A 19,226-nucleotide genomic window follows, 5' to 3' on the forward strand; every position below is an offset into this window, starting at 1 on the left:
CCCACCAACAGTGTAAGAGGGTTCCCTTTTCTCCACACCCTCTCCAGCATTTATTGCTTGCAGATTTTTGGATCGCAGCCATTCTGACTGGTGTGAAGTGGTACCTCATTGTGGTTTTGATTTGCATTTCTCTGAGAATGAGTGATGTTGAGCATCTTTTCATGTGTTTGTTAGCCATCCCTATGTCTTCTTTGGAGAAATGTCTGTTTAGTTCTTTGGCCCATCATCATGTAGTTCTTTAATGAGTTTTGTTCAACTCAACAAACTTTGTTGACTTTAGTACTGCATTAGCAGTTAGAGTTGATACATTCTGGTTCTGTGGGTGGCCAGTTCATCCTGGAACCTCCTGCTTCTTTGCATTACTTACTCTTAAGATCCTACTCCCAGGCCAATGATGACCAGTTTCTGTGTTCTCTTAATTACAGTGAAGCAGGCTTTTTACTTTTCTGAGCCACGGGTCTGGGCCTTGGTTTCACAGCATCCTCTGCTCCTCCCCCATGCAATGTAACATCTACTTAAAAAAATATATGTATTTGTTTATATATATATATATATATGTATATTTATGTATAAAACATCAAATTTACCATCTTAACCACTTTTAAGTGTACAGTTCAGTGGTATTAAATATATTTATAATGATGATGACTCTCATCATTGTCCATCTCCATAGCTATTTTCATTTTGTGAAAACTGAAAACTATTCCCATTAAGCAATAACTGTTTATCCCCCTTCCTCCAAGCCCCTGACAACCACCATTCTGTTTTCTGTCTCTGTGATTTTGACAATATACTCCTAAGTACATCATATGAATGGAATCATACAGTATTTGTCATTTTGTGACTGGATTATTTCACTTAGCATAACATCCTCAAGGTTCATTCATGTTGTAGTATGCGTTAGAATTTCTTTCCTTTTTAAGGCTGAATACTATCCTATTGTATGGATAATACCACGTTTTGTTTATCCATTCATCTGTTGGTGGGCATTGGGTTGCTTCTGTCTTTTAGCTTTTGTGAGTAATGCTGCTATGAACATGTGTTTACAGTATCTGTTCTGGACCCTGTTTTCAATTCTTTTGGGTATAACCCAGAAATGGAATTGCTGAATCATATGGTAATTCTGTTTGTAATTTTTTGAGGAACGCCATACAGTTTTCTGGGTTTTGCAGGTGGCTCAGTGGTAAAGAATCCGCCTGCCAGTGCAGGAGACACTCCCTGGGTTGGGAAGATCCCTTGGAGGAGGAAATGGCAACCCACTCCATATTTTTTTTTTTTTTTTAAAGATGGCTATATATATATTTTTTATTTTTTAAATTATGAAAGTATGATAACACATTTACAGGAGACTTGGAAAATGCAGCACAAAGTTACTTATAGTTCCATTATATATTACAATTATTTTTTCAGTAGATTAAGATTTTTAGTTGGAGTTTTAATATCAAATCTCAAAAATTAATAAAATGAATAGGCATAAAAGTAGAAAGATGTAGGACCTGAAAAGCACTGTGAACCAATTCAACATAATTAAGATGTATACAATTTTCACATAACAGCAGGATACAAATTCTATTCAAGTTCCCATAGACTCTACACCAGGAGACACTGCAGCATATCTAGGGACATAAAACAAGGTGCAAACATTTCATGGTCTAAAAGTTTTGAAATCGTACAGGGTCTGTTCTCTTATCACTGTGCAATTATGTTAGAAATCAATATCAAAAGATATTTGAAAATAAGTCACAGATTTTCAAGTGCAATGTGACATTTACCAAGAGAGATCTTTGACAGCCATCGAAAGCTTCAATAGAGTTCAAGACTGAAAAAGCACAGAGGGTGATTGCAGAGAATATGAAAATGAGAAATTAATGTTAAAGATATTTTTAAAACCCCAGGGATTTGGAAATTAAATATCCACTTTTAAACGATATGACTGCAGTATTATTATCTGTAAGATCCTATGGACAGAGGAACCTGGTGGGCTACAGTCCACGGGGTTGCAAAGGACACAACTTAGAGACTGAGCATGAGCACAAGCGCAGTACTGTTTCCCACTCACACCAACAATGCACAAGGGCGCCAGCCTCTCCACAGTGAGGTGGTAGCTCAGTGTATTAATAGTTTTGATTTGCCTTACTTTAATGATTAGTGGTATTGACTTGTTCATTTGCTGATTGGCCATTTGTATATCTTCTTTGAAGAGAGATCTATTCAAGTCCTTTCCCCATTTTGAATTGGGATTGGTTTATTTTGTTTTGTTACTGCTTTTAAGAAGATCTCTGTATATCTTGGCTTTTAATCTCTTACCAGATGCATGATTTGCAAATATTTTCTCCCGTTCTGTGGGTTGCCTTTTTACTCCATTGATACTGTCTTTTGATGAACAAAATTTAAAAATTTTCATGAAGTCAACTTTGTCTTTTTGTTGTTGTTGTTGCTTGTGCCTTTGGGGTGATATCTAGGACTTTAGTGCTAAATGCAGCATCCTGAAGCTTTTGCCCTATGTTTTCTTCTAAGAGTTGTAGGTCTTAAAATAGGTCTTTGATCCATTTGAGTTAATTTTTATATATGGTGTGAGATAAGGGTTCAGTTTCATTCTTTGCGTGTAGATGTTCAATTTTCTGAGCACCATTTGTTGAAAAGACTGTCCTTTTCCCATTGAATGCCTTGGCACCCTTGTCAAAAATCATTTGACCATATATATGAGGGTTTATTTCTGATCTCTAGTCTGTTTTTTCAGCTCTTTGAGGCTCTTTTATTCTATTCTTTGTCCTTTGTAGCAGCCTTTGGGAAATAGATGGGGAAACAATGAAAACAGTGTCGGACTTTATTTTTGGGGGCTCCAAAATCACTGCAGATGGTGATTGCAGCCATGAAATTAAAAGACGCTTACTCCTTGGAAGAAAAGTTATCACCAACCTAGATAGCATATTCAAAAGCAGAGACATTAATTTGCCAACAAACGTCCATCTAGTCAAGGCTATGGTTTTTCCAGTAGTCATGTATGGATGTGAGAGTTGGACTGTGAAGAAAGCTGAGCACCGAAGAATTGATGCTTTTGAACTGTGGTGTTGGAGAAGACTCTTGAGAGTCCCTTGGACTGCAAGGAGATCCAACCAGTCCATTCAGAAGGAGATCAGCCCTGGGATTTCTTTGGAAGGAATGATGCTGAAGCTGAGGCTCCAGCACTTTGGCCACCTCATGCAAAGAGTTGACTCATTGGAAAAAGACTGTGATGCTGGGAGGGATGGGGGCAGGAGGAGAAGGGGATGACAGGATGAGATGGCTGGATGGCATCACCAACTCGATGGACGTGAGTCTGAGTGAACTCCGGGAGATGGTGATGGACAGGGAGGCCTGGCGTGCTGCTATTCATGGGGTTGCAAAGAGTTGGACACGACTGAATGACTGAACTGAACTTAAAGTCAAGAAGTATAAGTCTTCCAGCTTTGTTCTTTCTCAAAATTGTTTTGACCCTTGAGATTCTGTATGCATTTTAGTATTCAGTTTGTCCTTTTTTGCCCAAAAAATGTCCTTACGATTTTGATAGGAGTTGCATTAAATCTGTAGATCACTTAGCAGAGTATTGACATCTTCACAGTATGAAGTCTTCTAATCCATGTACATTTGAAGTGTTTCTGTATGTCTTCTTTAATTTTTTTAAGCAATGTTTTATAGTTTCATTCCTTGATTAACTAAATTCCTCAGTATTTTATTATTTTTGATGCTATTATAAATGGAATCATTTCCATAATTTCAGATTGTGGTTAGTTATAGAAATGCAGTTGATTTTTGTGTGTATTGACTTTGTGTCCTGCTGCTTTGCTGAATTCATTTGTTAGTTCTAACTGTGTGTGTGGACTCTAGGGTTTTCTGTGTATAAGGTATTATTTGGTAACAGATAGTTTTGCTTCTTTCTTTCCAATTTGGATACTTTTAATTTATTTTTCTTGCCTAATTACTCTGACTAGGACTTCTAAGACTGTGTTGAATAGAAGTAGCAAAAGTGAACATTCTTGCTTTGTTCCTGATCTTGGAGGAAAAGCTTTCAGTATTGAAGTATGATGTTCACAGTGGGTTTTCGTATGTGGCCTTTACCTACCTACCTTTTTGAGATAGTTTCCTTCTATTCTTAGATGGCTGGGTGTTTTCCCCATGAAGAGATGTTGAATTTTATCAAATGCTTTTTCTGAATTTATTGAGATGATCATGTGGTTTGTTTTCCTGTCATTTGGTTTTAGAGCATCTTGAGCCAGACTGGGTCCTAACACCTGCTCACAAGATATTTGACTTCTTTTTGCACCTCTGCATTTTTAGTGGGGCTTACCAAGTGGCACAGTGGTAAAGAGTCTGTTTGCCAGTGCAGGAGACGCAGGAGACACTGGTTCAGTTCTTGGGTCAGGAAGATGCCCTGGAGGAGGAAATGGCAACCCACTCCAGTATTCTTGCCTGGAGAATCCCATGGACAGAGGAGCCTAGCAGGGCTACTGTCCATAGGGTTACAGAAAGTGAACATGACTGAGCATACACCCACCCACCCACCACTTTTAGTCTTGTTTACAGTTATCCTTCTTAATTTAAGTACTTAGCATTATTTGTAGTATTTCATTGTTCCAGTAGCTTCCATCTTCTCTCTTCCCTCAAATTCTGTAGTTTTCTTTGCCTTCAAAGCACCTAGTCCCTCAATAACTGACCTCCACTACTATCAGTGGAGATTGGAACTTTCTTCCAAGCATCTTCTGAATCATTGCCTCCGTTACATAACTTGTGCCAGAGCACATTATTTGAGACACACTACAGAAAAGAATTAAAAACAACATTGGTGGCTCAGAGGTTAAAGCGTCTGCCTCCAATGCGGGAGACCCGGGTTCGATCCCTGGGTTGGGAAGATCCCCTAGAGAAGGAAATGGCAACCCACTCCAGTATTCTTGCCTGGAGAATCCCATGGATGGAGAAGCCTGGTAGGCTACAGTCCACGGGGTCGCAAAGAGTCGGACACGACTGAGTGACTTTACCTTCACCTTCCTTAATAATCCCAGTTTGCAAGGTAGTTCTAAACCAGGAGCCCAGACCTGAAGATAGTCAGCTCAATAAATCAAAAGATAATCAGGTTATTAGGTGAAATTGGCTCTAACCAATGTGCTTGCTTTTAAATTTTATGTAATTGTTCCACTTCCCCAGAGGCATTTATCCAAGTGCCACAAGGGATGTTTGCTATTGTACAGATACCTCCTTACTCAGCATGTAAAGTAATCAAGCAGTTATCTAAAACTTGAACAGTGGGTTAAGCAATCATTGTTGAGGGAAACTGTTGGCTGTGAAGTCAGCAAGCTCTTCTACTTTCAGGGCGAGATTCCAGATTATTTGTTCATTGGTGCTCACTCTGATCCGTGGCAAGAAAGTGCTCCTTATGGAGGCAAAGCCAGAATCATTTATGCCTCCTGGAGGTTCTTGTCTAAGGTGATTACAGAGGCTTTATGGGACAAACCAGTGAGAGACTTCTGTTTGGTTATGTAGGGAGAATAGGACAGTGAATACAGCAAGGGCACCCTGTCCTTGTATTCTCAGGTATCAAGGCAACAGAATCCCTAAGGATAAAGGTCAATCCCCAAATTTCCATTAAAGAAGGTGTAACTAGGGGTGTACTTAAGGCACCTGCAGAAGTGTTAGTATCTGTGGACTCATTTATTGACATACAGGTGTTAGCATTGCTCAACCAAGGCTCAGACATTATGTTGTTACACACTGAGAGGTTATCTGGGTACATAGATATGTTAATAAGTTTATAAATGATTGGACTTGGATTGGCAATTCCACAGGACCTTCCTTGCAAATATTCAAAATATCTCGTTTTCCCTTCCCAGGGCTGGGTCAGACTGAAGCAAGGAATAAGTTTAGGCAGGCTTGGCACTCTGACTCTAAAATGGGCCCATGGAACAGTCTGAACTGGCAGCAGTATATGGAACATCTGTGAAATTACTTATAAGGTGAACCAACGAATCTTTGTAATTTAGGATAGACTGAGTTTTCTTTGGGGCTTCCCTCGTAGCTCAGATGGTAAAGAATCTGCCTGCAATACAGGAGACTGGGTTTGATCTCTGGGTCGGGAAGATCCCCTGGAAAAGGGAATGGCAGCCCACTCCAGTATTCTTGCCTTGAGAGTCCCATGGACAGACAGCTTCAGACATCATCTCCTTCAGAGTCTGAGCTTTCCTTTCAGGTTGGCAGATGTTATGCAGGTCCGGTTGGGGTTTGGTGCCACTTGTAGGTGTGACATGGATCCAGGAATCTACTCCCTGATATTCAGTGGCATAATGGCTAGTCAACAGTGCCTGATAAGGGGCCCTTCTGCCTTCTTTTGATAATGTATCCTAAGTTCATTTTGGGGAAGCACTTCCTGACATACTGTTTTGTTTTCTTTTTCCCCAATAGTTTATTGACTTGTAATTCATATAACACACAATTAACCATTTTAAAGTGAATAATTCAGCTGTACTTCACCACATTGTGGTACCACCATCTCTGTCTAGTTCCAAAACATTTTCATTACTCCATAGTAAAACTTCTTACCCATTACGCAGTTTCTCCTTATTCTCTCCTCCCACTAGCTTCTGGCAAGAAATGACTTTCTTTTTCTCTCTGTGCATTTTCCAGTTCTTGGACATCTCATGTAAAAAGAATCATACAATATGTGACTTTTTAATGTCTAGCTTTCATTTAGCGTAATGTTAACAAGGCTCAGTCATGTTGCAGTAGATATCATTACCTCATTCCTTTGTATGGCTGGATAATATTCCATTACATTGCATAGATAATACATTTTATTTACTCCTTCATCTGTTGATGGCACTTGAGTTTCCACTTTTTGACTATTATGAGTAAATATGTTGTGAATTTTCTATACAAGTTTTCCTTTGAATGTATGTTTTCAGTTTTCTTGGTATAGACCTCAGCTTTCATCACATTCTCATGGGGATTCATGACCTGACAGTAGATTCATAACCAGAGGTTTACATACTGTTGTATTTGTCAAGGAATTAAGTCTGACAGTTACTGTGGTTGCTGATCTGTATTTCATTTCTGCTTCATGTATTTCATTACTGTGCTCATACATAAAGGTTTGTAACAGTTGTATCTTGATAGTGATTATACTGTTCATTACCAAGAAACTTTTGGTGTCAATTGTTACTTACTATTAAGTAGGTAATACTTTCTTGGTGGGGGGTGTTGAATTTGCTTGTTAAATTATTACCTTACATTTTATCTTTAAGCTTTCCACATTGTTCTGTTTTACATCTCTCTCTTATGGATAGCATCAGTTCAGTTCAGTCGCTCAGTCGTGTCCGACTCTTTGTGACTCCATGAATCACAGCACGCCAGGCCTCCCTGTCCATCACCAACTCCCAGAGTTCACTCAGATTCATGTCCATCGAGTCAATGATGCCATCCAGCCATCTCGTTCTCGGTCGTCCCCTTCTCCTCCTGTCTCCAATCCCTCCCAGCATCAGAGTCTTTTCCAATGAGTCAGCTCTTTGCATGAGGTGGCCAAAGTACTGGAGTTTCAGCTTCAGCATCATTCCTTCCAAAGAAATCCCAGGGCTGATCTCCTTCAGAATGGACTGGTTGGATTTCCTTGCAGTCCAAGGGACTCTCAAGAGTCTTCTCCAACACCACAGTTCAAAAGCATCAATTCTTCAGTGCTCAGCTTTCTTCACAGTCCAACTCTCACATCCATACATGACCACTGGAAAAACCATATCCTTGACAGACCTTAGTCGGCAAAGTAATGTCTCTGCTTTTGAATATGCTGTCTAGGTTGATCATAACTTTTCTTCCAAGGAGTAAGCGTCTTTTAATTTCATGGCTGCAATCACCATCTGCAGTGATTTTGGAGCCCAAAAAAATAAGGTCTGACGCTGTTTCTACTGTTTCCCCATCTATTTCCCATGGAGTGATGGGACCGGATGTCATGATCTTTGTTTTCTGAATGCTGAGCTTTAAGCCAACTTTTTCACTCTCCACTTTCACTTTCATCAAGAGGCTTTTTAGTTCCTCTTCACTTTCTGCCATAAGGGTGGTGTCATCTGCATATCTGAGGTTATTGATATTTCTCCCGGCAATCTTGATTCCAGCTTGTGTTTCTTCCAGTCCAGCGTTTCTCATGATGTACTCTGCATGGAAGTTAAATAAGCAGGGTGACAATATACAGCCTTGACGTACTCCTTTTCCTATTTGGAAGGAGTCTGTTGTTCCATGTCCAGTTCTAACTGTTGCTTCCTGACCTGCATACAGATTTCTCAAGAGGCAGGTCAGGTGGTCTGGTATTCCCATCTCTTTCAGAATTTTCCACAGTTGATTGTGATCCACACAGTCAAAGGCTTTGGCTTAGTCAATAAAGCAGAAATAGATGTTTTTCTGCAACTCTCTTGCTTTTTCCATGATCCAGCGGATGTTGACAATTTGATCTCTGGTTCCTCTGCCTTTTCTTAAACCAGCTTGAACATCAGGGAGTTCATGGTTCACGTCTTGCTGAAGCCTGGCTTGGAGAATTTTGAGCATTACTTTACTAGCATGTGAGATGAGTGCAATGTGCGGTAGTTTTGAGCATTCTTTGGCATTGCCTTTCTTTGGGATTGGAATGAAAACTGACCTTTTCCAGTCCTGTGGCCACTGCTGAGTTTTCCAAATTTGCTGGCATATTGAGTGCCGCGCTTTCACAGCATCATCTTTCAGGACCGCATATATATTTTAAGTAAGTTTTACTTGTTAGATCTTATTGTTATGTATACTTAATTTATAACAGATTATAAATAATGTGCCTGTATTTTGTTTAGATAGCGCATAGATTTTTTTTTTTTTGGTATCAGTCTTTGTCTTTTTAAAGTACTTTTTAAATTTATTTTTTAATTGGGGGAAAATTGTACAGTGTTGTGTTGGTTTCTGCTGTGCAACAATGTGAATCAGCCATACATATATCCCTTCCCTCTTGAGCCTCCTTACCCCTCCCCTCCCCAACCCCACTCCCCTAGGTCATCACAGATTGCCTGTTGGCTGGGCTCCCTGTCTTATATAGCAGCTTATCACTAGCTACGTGTTTTACACATGATAGTGTGTATATGTCAATGCTACTTCCTCCATTTGTCCCACTCTCTCCTACCCCCACTGTGTCCACAAGACTCTTCTCTGCATCTGCATCTCCATTCTAGCCGTGCTGGTAGGTTCGCCAGCACCATTTCCCTAGATTCCATATGTATGCATTAACATGCAATATTTGTTTTTCTCTTTGACTTACTTCACTCTGTATAACCAGCTCTAGGTTCATCCAGCTCATGGGAACTGACTCAAATTCCTTCTTTTTTATGGCTGAGTAGTATTCCACTGTATTATGTACCACATCTTTATCCATTCATCTGTAGACATCTGGACATGTAGGTTGCTTCCATTTCTTGGCTGTTGTAAATAGTGCTGCAGTGAACATTGGGATACATGTGTCCTTTAGAATTGTGGCTTTTTCAGGGTATATGCCCAATAGGGATTGCTGGGTCATATGGTAGATTTATTTCTAGTTTTTTGAAGAATTTCCATACTGTTGTCCATAATGGGTGCATCAGTTTACATTCCTACCAACAGTGTAGGAGGGGTTCCTTTTTTCCACATCCTCTCCAGCATTTATTGTTTATAGATTTTTTGATGATGGCCATTCTGACTGGTGTAAGGTGATACCTCATTGTAGTTTTGATTTGCATTTCTTTAATAATGGGCGATGTTGAGCATCTTTTCACATGGTTGTTGGCCATCTGTATGTCTTCTTTAGAGAAATGTCCGTTAGATCTTCTGCCCCTTTTTTGATTGGAATGTTTGTTTTTCTAATTTGAGCTGTATGAACTGCTTATATTTTTTTTTAGAGGTTCTTTGTCAGTTGTTTCTATTGCAATCATTTTCTCCTGAGGGTTGTCTTTTAATCTTGTTTATTGTTTCCTTTGCTCTGAAAAACTTTTGTTTAATTAGGTTCCATTTGTTTATTTTTGTTTTTATTTCCATTATTCTAGGAGGTGAATCAAAGAGGATCTTGCTGTGATTTATGTCACAGAGTGTACTGCCTATGTTTTCCTTTAAGAGCTTTATAGTTTGTGGCCTTACATTTAAGTGTTTAATCCATTTTGAGTTTATTTTTTTGTGTATGGTGGTAGGAATTATTCTAGTTCAATTCTTTTACACATAGCTGTCCAGTTGCCCAGCACCACTTATTGAAGAGGCTGTCTTTTCTCCATTGTATATTCTTGCCTCCTTTGTCAAAGATAAGGTGCCCATGGGCGCGTGGGTTTATCTCTGCAGCCGAGGCCTGTGGGGAGTAGCTACAGTCTGAGGCGATTCTGTGTGCTCTCCTGTGGGAATTGGCCCTGAGTCATGTGTCCCTACGCAGAGCTAAGCTGTATAGGTTCCTGCAATAGTAAGTAACCTGTATTTTCTCACAGCTTAGTGGCAGATGCTATCTTTGCGGTCTGGACTGCAGTGGACAGTATTTTGTCCCCTGACTCAGGCATTTGCCCTGGCTTTGGTGGTGACCAATTGGCTTGGATTGCCCCCTCTGGGATCATACATTGCAGTTGTGTCTAGTCCTGCCTTTGGCATTCATACCAGCTTTGGTGGTGGTTGGGCGTATATACCTGTGCGTGTGTGTGCACTCAGTTGTTCAGTCATGTCTGACTCTTCCTGACCCCATGGACTGTACCTTGTCAAGCTCCTCTGCCCATGGAATTTCCAGGCAAGAATACTGGAGTGGGTTGCCATATCCTACTGTAGTGATCTTCACCCAGAGAGAGACTGAACCTGCCTCTCTTGTGCCTGCCGCATTGGATTCTTTACTACTGCACCACCTGGGAAGTAACTGTATCTACCTGTGGGGTTGGGTGGTTCACAGCGCTACTTATTCCACTTGCAGCATTCACTAAGGCGGGTTACTGTGATCTGTAAGCTCATGGAGTCAGAGGGTCCCTGCGACAATGATCTCTCGCCCCTGGGAGGCACAGGCTTTTCCCTGGACTCCCTCAGCTGTGTTGTATTAGCTCCCTCGGTGTATGTTTGTGGCAGTCAACCCTGGTCCTCTCCCTTGGGTCCCACCCCTGAAGCCTGAACCTCAGCACCCGGTCCCCGTTCACTTTGGTGGGCGTACTGGGAAGTACTGTTTCACATCGATCTCTGTGAAGAATTTCCATTTTGCCTCCCAAGCACTTGCTGTTGTGCTCCCCTCTGACATTCTGAAGCGCCTCCCTTCCCCTCGCCCATGAGAGGGTTCCCGAGAGTGTGGAGACTTTTTCTCCTTCACAACTGCGTCCCTGGGGTACAGGTCCCTGTCCCAAAATCCTTTGTCTCTTTTTTATCTTTATTTTTTGCCCTGCCTCATTCTGAGGAGATTGGCTTGCCTTTTTGGAAGACAGCGGTCTGCTGCCAGCCTTCTGTAGGAGTTGTTTCACAAGCAGATGTAAATTTGGTGTGTTTCTGGGGAGGAGCATGGTCGTTCCATGTTACTCCTCCGCCATTTTGAAAAGTCCCGTGTCTTTGGTTTAAATAGATGGGTTTTGCTGATAGTGATGTAGCAGATATGCTTAGTCTTATTACAGACCTTTTTTCTGTTTTATCTTTTAATACTTCTTTGCTTTCTTCATTTTTTTGTCCCTTTGTTACATGTTTTGGATTTCTTTGATTCATCTCTGTCCTTGCATAATTTGGAAAAGTATAAGAATATTGCTGGATAGCAGTAATTATCCAGAAAAGGAAATTGGAAAATTCCATTCATACTAGCAAAAATACTTAAGAAACGCTTTATCAAGAAAGGCATAGGACCTATATGGAGAAAATGTAAAATAAGATTGGATCAAATAGAAAGGCATGTTATGTTCTTGGGTGGACAAATTATCATGAAAATGTCTATTTTATGAAAATATATGTATTTAATGAAGTTCAAATTAAAATGTGCTCTGTTGAGAAAGGTAGCATGTAAATTTTTTTTTTTTTAGAGTGATGTTTTGTTTTGTTTTTTAATTAAATTTATTTATTTTAGTTGAAGGCTAATTACAATATTGTAGTGGTTCCTGCCATACATTGATATGAATCAGCCATGGGGGTAGCATGTAATTGAATACAATAATCTTAGCAGTTAGGGACATGCTTTATGCCATCAGAATATTTATAAAGCCATTGTAATCAAGTCACTGTTGGTGTAAGAATGGCAAATAGACCAAAATAGAGAATTCAGAAGTAGATCCTGTTAATGGAAAAATATTAAATTATTTTGTTGGTTTAGGTTTTCTATTTCTTTACATAATTTTGTCCACTTGATCCATCTTGTACAGGGAATGGTATTGATATATTCTTGTCTCCCATTATTTGTGTTTCTGTTTCCTTGGAGCCCCCATAGTTTTGCTTTATAAAAGCTGTTGAAATGCTATTTATTTGATTGGTTTAAAAATGTCAATGCCAGTGCGATTCTTTCGCCTTTTTTTAAGTTTTAATTTGATCTTTTTGCCTGGAGGTCTTGAGGATTTTACCTACGTCTTTCAATTTTACAAGGCCAAAGTATTAGAGTTGATTGTTCTTGGTTAATTTCCTAGGTATCTGTGAGCCCTTATTGTATTGATTCAGATATTTTTCTATTTCTGGCAAGTTTTCTTGGCTGGTAGCTTTAAAATCAGATTTTTTTGTTTGTTTAATTTTTTTAGGTAGTCCAGTAGTACAAATACTTGCCCTTATTTGCTTCTCTTCTGTTTCCACTGCTTTCAGTAATTTGTGTGTGTGTGTGTGAGAGAGAGAGAGAGAGAGAGATGAGAAAGATTTTAATTCTCATAGTTGTTTCCCCCACCCACACCCTTAGTTGTCCTTGTCATTGCTAACTTATTATTTGCGTCTGCTCTTCCTTGGATACTTTATAATTCATTCTTCATTTCCAAGAATTTTGTCATTTTCTTCCATTTCCTTCTTGTTGTTCAGTTGCTAAGTTGTGTCCAACTCTTTGTGACACCATAAACTGCAGCGCACCAGGCTTCCCTGCCCTTCATCATCTCCCGGAGTTCAGTCAAACTCATGTTCATTGAGTCGGTGATACCATCCAGTGATCTAATCCTCTGTTGTCCCCTTCTCCTCCTGCCTTCAACCTTTCCCAGCTTTAGTGTCTTTTCGAATGAGTCAGCTCACTCATATCAAGTGGCCAAGGTATTAGAGCTTCAGCATCAGTCCTTCCAATGAATATTCAGGGTTGATTTCCTTTAGGATCGACTGGTTTGATCTCCTTGCTGTCCAAGGGACTCTCAAGAGTCTTCTCCAGCACTGCAGTTTGAAACCATCAGTTCTTCAGCACTCAGCCTTCTTCTCTCCCTGCCCCTTACCTTTTCAAATACTTTTATTTATTTATGTGGTCTTTTTTCTGATTTTATTTTTCCAATTTCTGAATCAAGATTTTTTATATCCTCAAATGTTTAAATGTGTTTAGTTTTGTTTGAATTGTTAACTTTTATTTTTTTATGCTTTCTTTTTATCAGGAAGATTTCCCTTAGTTGATGTTTGTGAACTTTCCTGATTTTCTGTAGTAGTTCTTTGTGGTCTTTTTTCTTGTTCCTTTTTATGGTATTGGGCTTTTAAGAAAATAATATTCCTAATTTAATGGCACCCTCTTTTTATATTTTTAATTAGAGAATAATTGCATTGCAATGTTGTGTTAGCGTCTGCCATACAACATTAATTAGCCATAAGCATACATATGTCCCCTCCCTCTTATGCATATGTATACATAAGTATACATATGTACTTCCCTCCTACCCCCCGCCCCATCCCACTCTCTTGTCACAGAGCACAGGATTGAGCCCCCTGTGTTATACAGCAACTTCCCACTAGCTTATCTATTTTTTACATAGGGTAATATTTATGTCTCAGTGCCACTCTCAATTTATCCCACCATCTCCTTCTCCCACTGTGTACACCACAAGCCTGTTCTCTATGTCTGCAACTCTATTGCTGAATAGAACCCTCTTCTGTCTATATAGCAAAGTCCAAGTACTTTGAAGAAGTTTTTTTGGTGTGTGTGTATATCATTTGATTCTTTTGCTTGAGAGGAAGCTTTGTTATATCTCCAGTTTTATGGTTCTCTTTTGTCTTGCAGAACCCTATTCACTCCACTTTTTTTCTTTCACCTTTTACCATCCAGTTGCCAAAGAATTCTTCTCTCTTCTTTTTTGTCTTTTTTCTCCTCTCTGCATTTCAAGGATTACTCACATAAATCGTACCTGTCTACTAAAATTGTACCTGCTCCTTTAAATCATTCCTGACTCTCTAAATCTACTTTGAAATCTCTTTCTTGTAGTTTGTGGACACTTGTTCTGTATTTTCAGATTTAATGTGGATCTAATCTTTCTGTCGTCATTCCAGATCATCTTTAGGTTCCTTCGCTATCCTTCCTCTTCTCCGTCTTCTATAGATTTGCTTAGTCTGCTTTTGCTTGCCCAAAGCCTTGTGGCTGTTTGAGGTGAGAGTATGTGCACTGGGATTGATGCTGTTTCTTTTATGTTACAGTTAATTTGCAATTTTGTCATAATATATCTTCAAATTATGCTGTAGGTGTAGTTTTGTGTAGAATTTAATTTTTCCTTAGTGTTTGGGAAGCAATTTGGGGAGATAATTATGTAACTGCCACTGTCCTCAGCTGTCTTGGATGTCCTGGATTACTTAATAAATGGTAGTGGCATAATTAGCCATCTACATGGAAACAATAAAATTGGAATCCAATTTTACACCATATAGAGCTTATTAAAATGCTGCTGCTGCTGCTGCTGCTGCTGCTAAGTTGCTTCAGTCGTGTCCGACTCTGTGCGACCCCATAGACGGCAGCCCACCAGGCTCCCTCGTCCCTGAAATTCTCCAGGCAAGAACACTGGAGTGGGTTGCCATTTCCGCCTAGATGAATGTAAAATTCATATAAAGACTCATGTGTAAAAACATAAAAATATACCTCAAGAAAATCCAGGTGAATATCTGGATAATCTAGAAGTCATGTGTAAGAGCATGGTGATGTTGGGGTGCTCCTTTAACCAAGAATGGAAAGCAGGAGCTATAAAAGAAAGATGAGTGTGTATGTAAAAGGTGGATTTAGAAGAAATATTTGCACTGTTGAAAACAATGATAAAATACAAAAACTTTTTACAAATTGACAGGAAAAATAACCCAGTAGAAAAATATGTGACTAGAAGGACACGAATAAGCATTTCCCAGAAGAGTATGTCCAAATGACAAATATACATGCGATGTTCAGATGTTAGTAATTAGGGAGATTCAAATTAGAGCAGCGACATAGTCCTTTATAGTAATCAAACTAGTAAAATTAAAAAGAGAAAAATTACTTGTGCCTCACAGGGATGGAGGTAAATAAGGTACTTTTATATCCTCTGCACAATGTTTAGGTAAATACTTTGCTGAATAAAGTGGAAGGAGGCTTGTGGTTTTATTTTCCCTCTCCTAAGTATATACTTTCTAAGTATCTAGTGAAGATAAATAAAGCATAGTAATTATAGCTTGAAAAGGGAAGTACCATTAGATTTTATATTTAGAATTTGACAGGATGTATTTAGAAACAGGAAACTCCTTTTAATTAGCTTGGCTTATCTGTCACTGAAGCTCTTTCTTTAAGATCTATCTATATCTTGAAAATAAAATGCCCTTCAGTATATGAGGATCTTTCTCTACCACTAACTGTCATGACTACCGTCCTGGGGACTTGTTTGAAAGGCAGGAGTTAGTCTTAACTCCCCTGCAATGTTTTATGATGAAAATTTTCAAACATACAGCAAAGTTGAAAGACTTAAAAATGAATAGGCATATATACTCAACACTGAGGTTTTTCCATTAATACTTTACTATACTTGTTTTATCATATAGCTTATCCATATGTATGTGTGTATGTGTATATATATTTATATATATACATATGTTTACACATACCCACCAATGCATCTTATTATTTGATGTATTTCAAGATTACTCACATCAGTGTATTTCCTCCAAATATATGCTTTTATAATATATATATATCAACTCCATTATATATTTATGCTTATATATGTATATCAATTGGAGTTCTGTATTTATTAAGGTAAAATTTACATGCAGTGAAATGTAAAATCTTAAATATATATTCACTGTGTTTTTACAAATGTGTAGAGCTTTGTAATCCAATATTGCCATCACCTTAGGAAGTTACCTCATGCCCTTCCCAGTCTATTCATGCCCTCACCTTCTAGAGGCAGCTGTCATTTAGCATTGAATCTTCTTATGGTTGTGTTTTCTTTTGGGTCAATTTGTAGGAGAGAAATTGTTGGGTCCTCAACAAACTAATACATGTTTAGTTTTGGAGGCTTCCCAGGTGGCGCTAATGGCAAACAACCCGCCTCCCAATGCAGGAGACTTTGGAGACGCGGGTTTGATCCCTGGGTTGGAAGATCCCATGCAGGAGAGCATGGCAACCCACTCCAGTATTCTTGCCTGGAGGATTCCATGGACAGAGGAGCCTGGTAGGCTACAGTCCATGGGGTTGCAAAGAGATATGACTAAAGCAACTTAGCACACACTCATTCATGATTAATTTTATAAGAAATTACTAGACGTCTTTCTAAGGTGGCTGTTCAGATTTTACATTTCCACAGATGGTTTGGAAGAGTTCTCATTGCTCTGCATCTGTGCTAAACCTTTGATCTTGTCAGCCTTATTAATTTTAATCCTTGTGGGTGTGTATTAATAGCTCTGTATTTTTAATTGTCATCTTTCTGATGAATAATGATGTTGAGCACTTGTGCATTTTGGCTATTCACATATCTTTGAAGTTTTGTTCACATCCTTTTTGACGATTTTAAAAATTAGGTTGTCTTTTTATTATGAGTCGTTCAGTTCAGTTCAGTAGCTCAGTTGTGTCCGACTCTTTGCGACCCCATGAATTGCACCACGCCAGGCCTCCCTGTCCATCACCAACTCCTGGAGTTCACTCAAACTCATGTCCACCGAGTTGGTGATGCCATCCAGCCATCTCATGCTCTGTCGTCCGCTTCTCCTCCTGCCCCTAATCAGTCCCAGCATCAGGGTCATTTCCAGTGAGTCAGCTCTTCGCATGAGGTGGCCAAAGGACTGGAGTTTCAGCTTTAGCATCATTCCTTCCAATGAACACCCAGGACTGATCTCCTTTAGGATAGACTGGTTGGATCTCCTTGCAGTCCAAGGGACTCTCAAGAGTCTTCTCCAACATCACAGTTCAAAAGCATCAATTCTTTGGCGCTCAGTAGGAGTCCTTAATTGTGTCTTGGATGATAGTCCTTTGCAGGATATATGTCTTGTGAATATTTTATCCCAGCAAACTTAGTTTTTAAGTGATTTTTGTCAACAAATACTTACTGAGCACTTACCGTATGCTAGAATACAGCAGTAAACAAAATATATAAAAAAACATTCTTGCTGTTTTGGCGTCACTGTGGTTCCTCAGTACAGTCAGGGAGACCAGTAAGAAGGCTGCTTTGGTGATCCAAGAGATAATGGCTTAGACTGGGGTTTTAGCATTGGAAGAGTGTGAGAACTATTTGGATTCTTTTATATTTTGACCCAGATAATCATGATGATGTGATCACTAATCTAGAGCCAGACATCTTGGAATGTGAAGTCAAGTGGGCTTTAGAAAGCATCACTACCAACAGAGCTAGTGGAGGTGATGGAATTCCAGTTGAGCTATTTCAAATCCTGAAAGATGATGCTGTGAAAGTGCTGCACTCAATATGCCAGCAAGTTTGGAAAACTCAGCAGTGGCCACAGGACTGGAAAAGGTCAGTTTTCATTCCAATCCCAAAGAAAGGCAATGCCAAAGAATGCTCAAACTACCGCACAATTACACTCATCTCACATGCTAGTAAAGTAATGCTCAAAATTCTCCAAGCCAGGCTTCAGCAATACATGAACCATGAACTCCCTGATGTTCAAGCTGGTTTTAGAAAAGGCAGAGGAACCAGAGATCAAATTGCCAACATCCGCTGGATCATGGAAAAAGCAAGAGAGTTGCAGAAAAACATCTATTTCTGCTTTATTGACTATGCCAAAGCTTTTGACTGTGTGGATCACAATAAACTGTGGAAATTCTCAAAGAGATGGGAATGCAAGACCACCTGACCTGCCTCTTAAGAAACCTGTATGCAGGTCAGGAAGCAACAGTTAGAACTGGACATGGAACACAGACTCGTTCCAAATAGGAAAAGGAGTACGTCAAGGCTGTAAATTGTCACCCTGCTTATTTAACTTACATGCAGAGTACATCATGAGAAACGCTGGACTGGAAGAAACACAAGCTGGAATCAAGATTGCCGGGAGAAATATCAATAACCTCAGATATGCAGATGACACCACCCTTATGGCAGAAAGTGAAGAGGAACTAAAAAGCCTCTTGATGAAAGTGAAAGTGGAGAGTGAAAAAGTTGGCTTAAAGCTCAACATTCAGAAAACGAAGATCATGGCATCTGGTCCCATCACTTCATGGGAAATAGATGGGGAAACAGTGGAAACAGTGTCAGACTTTATTTTTTTGCGCTCCAAAATCACTGCAGATGGTGATTGCAGCCATGAAATTAAAAGACGCTTACTCCTTGGAAGAAAAGTTATCACCAATCTAGATAGTATATTCAAAAGCAGAGACATTACTTTGCCGACTAAGGTCCGTCTAGTGAAGGGGTTGGTTTTTCCTGTGGTCATGTATGGATGTGAGAGTTGGACTGTGAAGAAGGCTGAGTGCCGAAGAATTGATGCTTTTGAACTGTGGTGTTGGAGAAGACTCTTGAGAGTCCCTTGGACTGCAAGGAGATCCAACCAGTCCATTCTGCGGAGATCAACCCAGGGATTTGTTTGGAAGGAATGATGTTAAAGCTGAAACTCTAGTACTTTGGCCACCTCATGCGAAGAGTTGACTCATTGGAGAAGACTGTGATGCTGGGAGGGATTGGGGGCAGGAGGAGAAGGGGACGACCGAGGATGAGATGGCTGGATGGCATCACGGACTCGATGGACGTGAGTCTGAGTGAACTCTGGGAGATGGTGATGGACAGGGAGGCCTGGCGTACTGCGATTCATGGAGTCACAAAGAGTCGGACACGACTGAGCGACTGAACTGAACTGACATTTTGAGAGTAGAGTTGACTAATTGAATTTGGAGTATAAGT

General features: G+C 39.7%; 2 protein-coding genes across 2 annotated transcripts in view; one reads left to right on the forward strand and one right to left on the reverse strand.

The window, feature by feature from the left end:
* The window catches only part of SNX1 (sorting nexin 1), a 587,700-nt gene that overhangs the window by 337,213 nt on the left and 231,261 nt on the right, over positions 1-19,226 (reverse strand). The window lies entirely within an intron of this gene.
* Positions 1-19,226, forward strand: part of HERC1 (HECT and RLD domain containing E3 ubiquitin protein ligase family member 1) — a 209,468-nt gene that overhangs the window by 33,227 nt on the left and 157,015 nt on the right. The gene's annotated exons all lie outside the window — the stretch shown is intronic.

The sequence above is a fragment of the Budorcas taxicolor genome, chromosome 10 (genome assembly GCF_023091745.1).
Source record: "Budorcas taxicolor isolate Tak-1 chromosome 10, Takin1.1, whole genome shotgun sequence".
NCBI lineage: Eukaryota > Metazoa > Chordata > Mammalia > Artiodactyla > Bovidae > Budorcas > Budorcas taxicolor.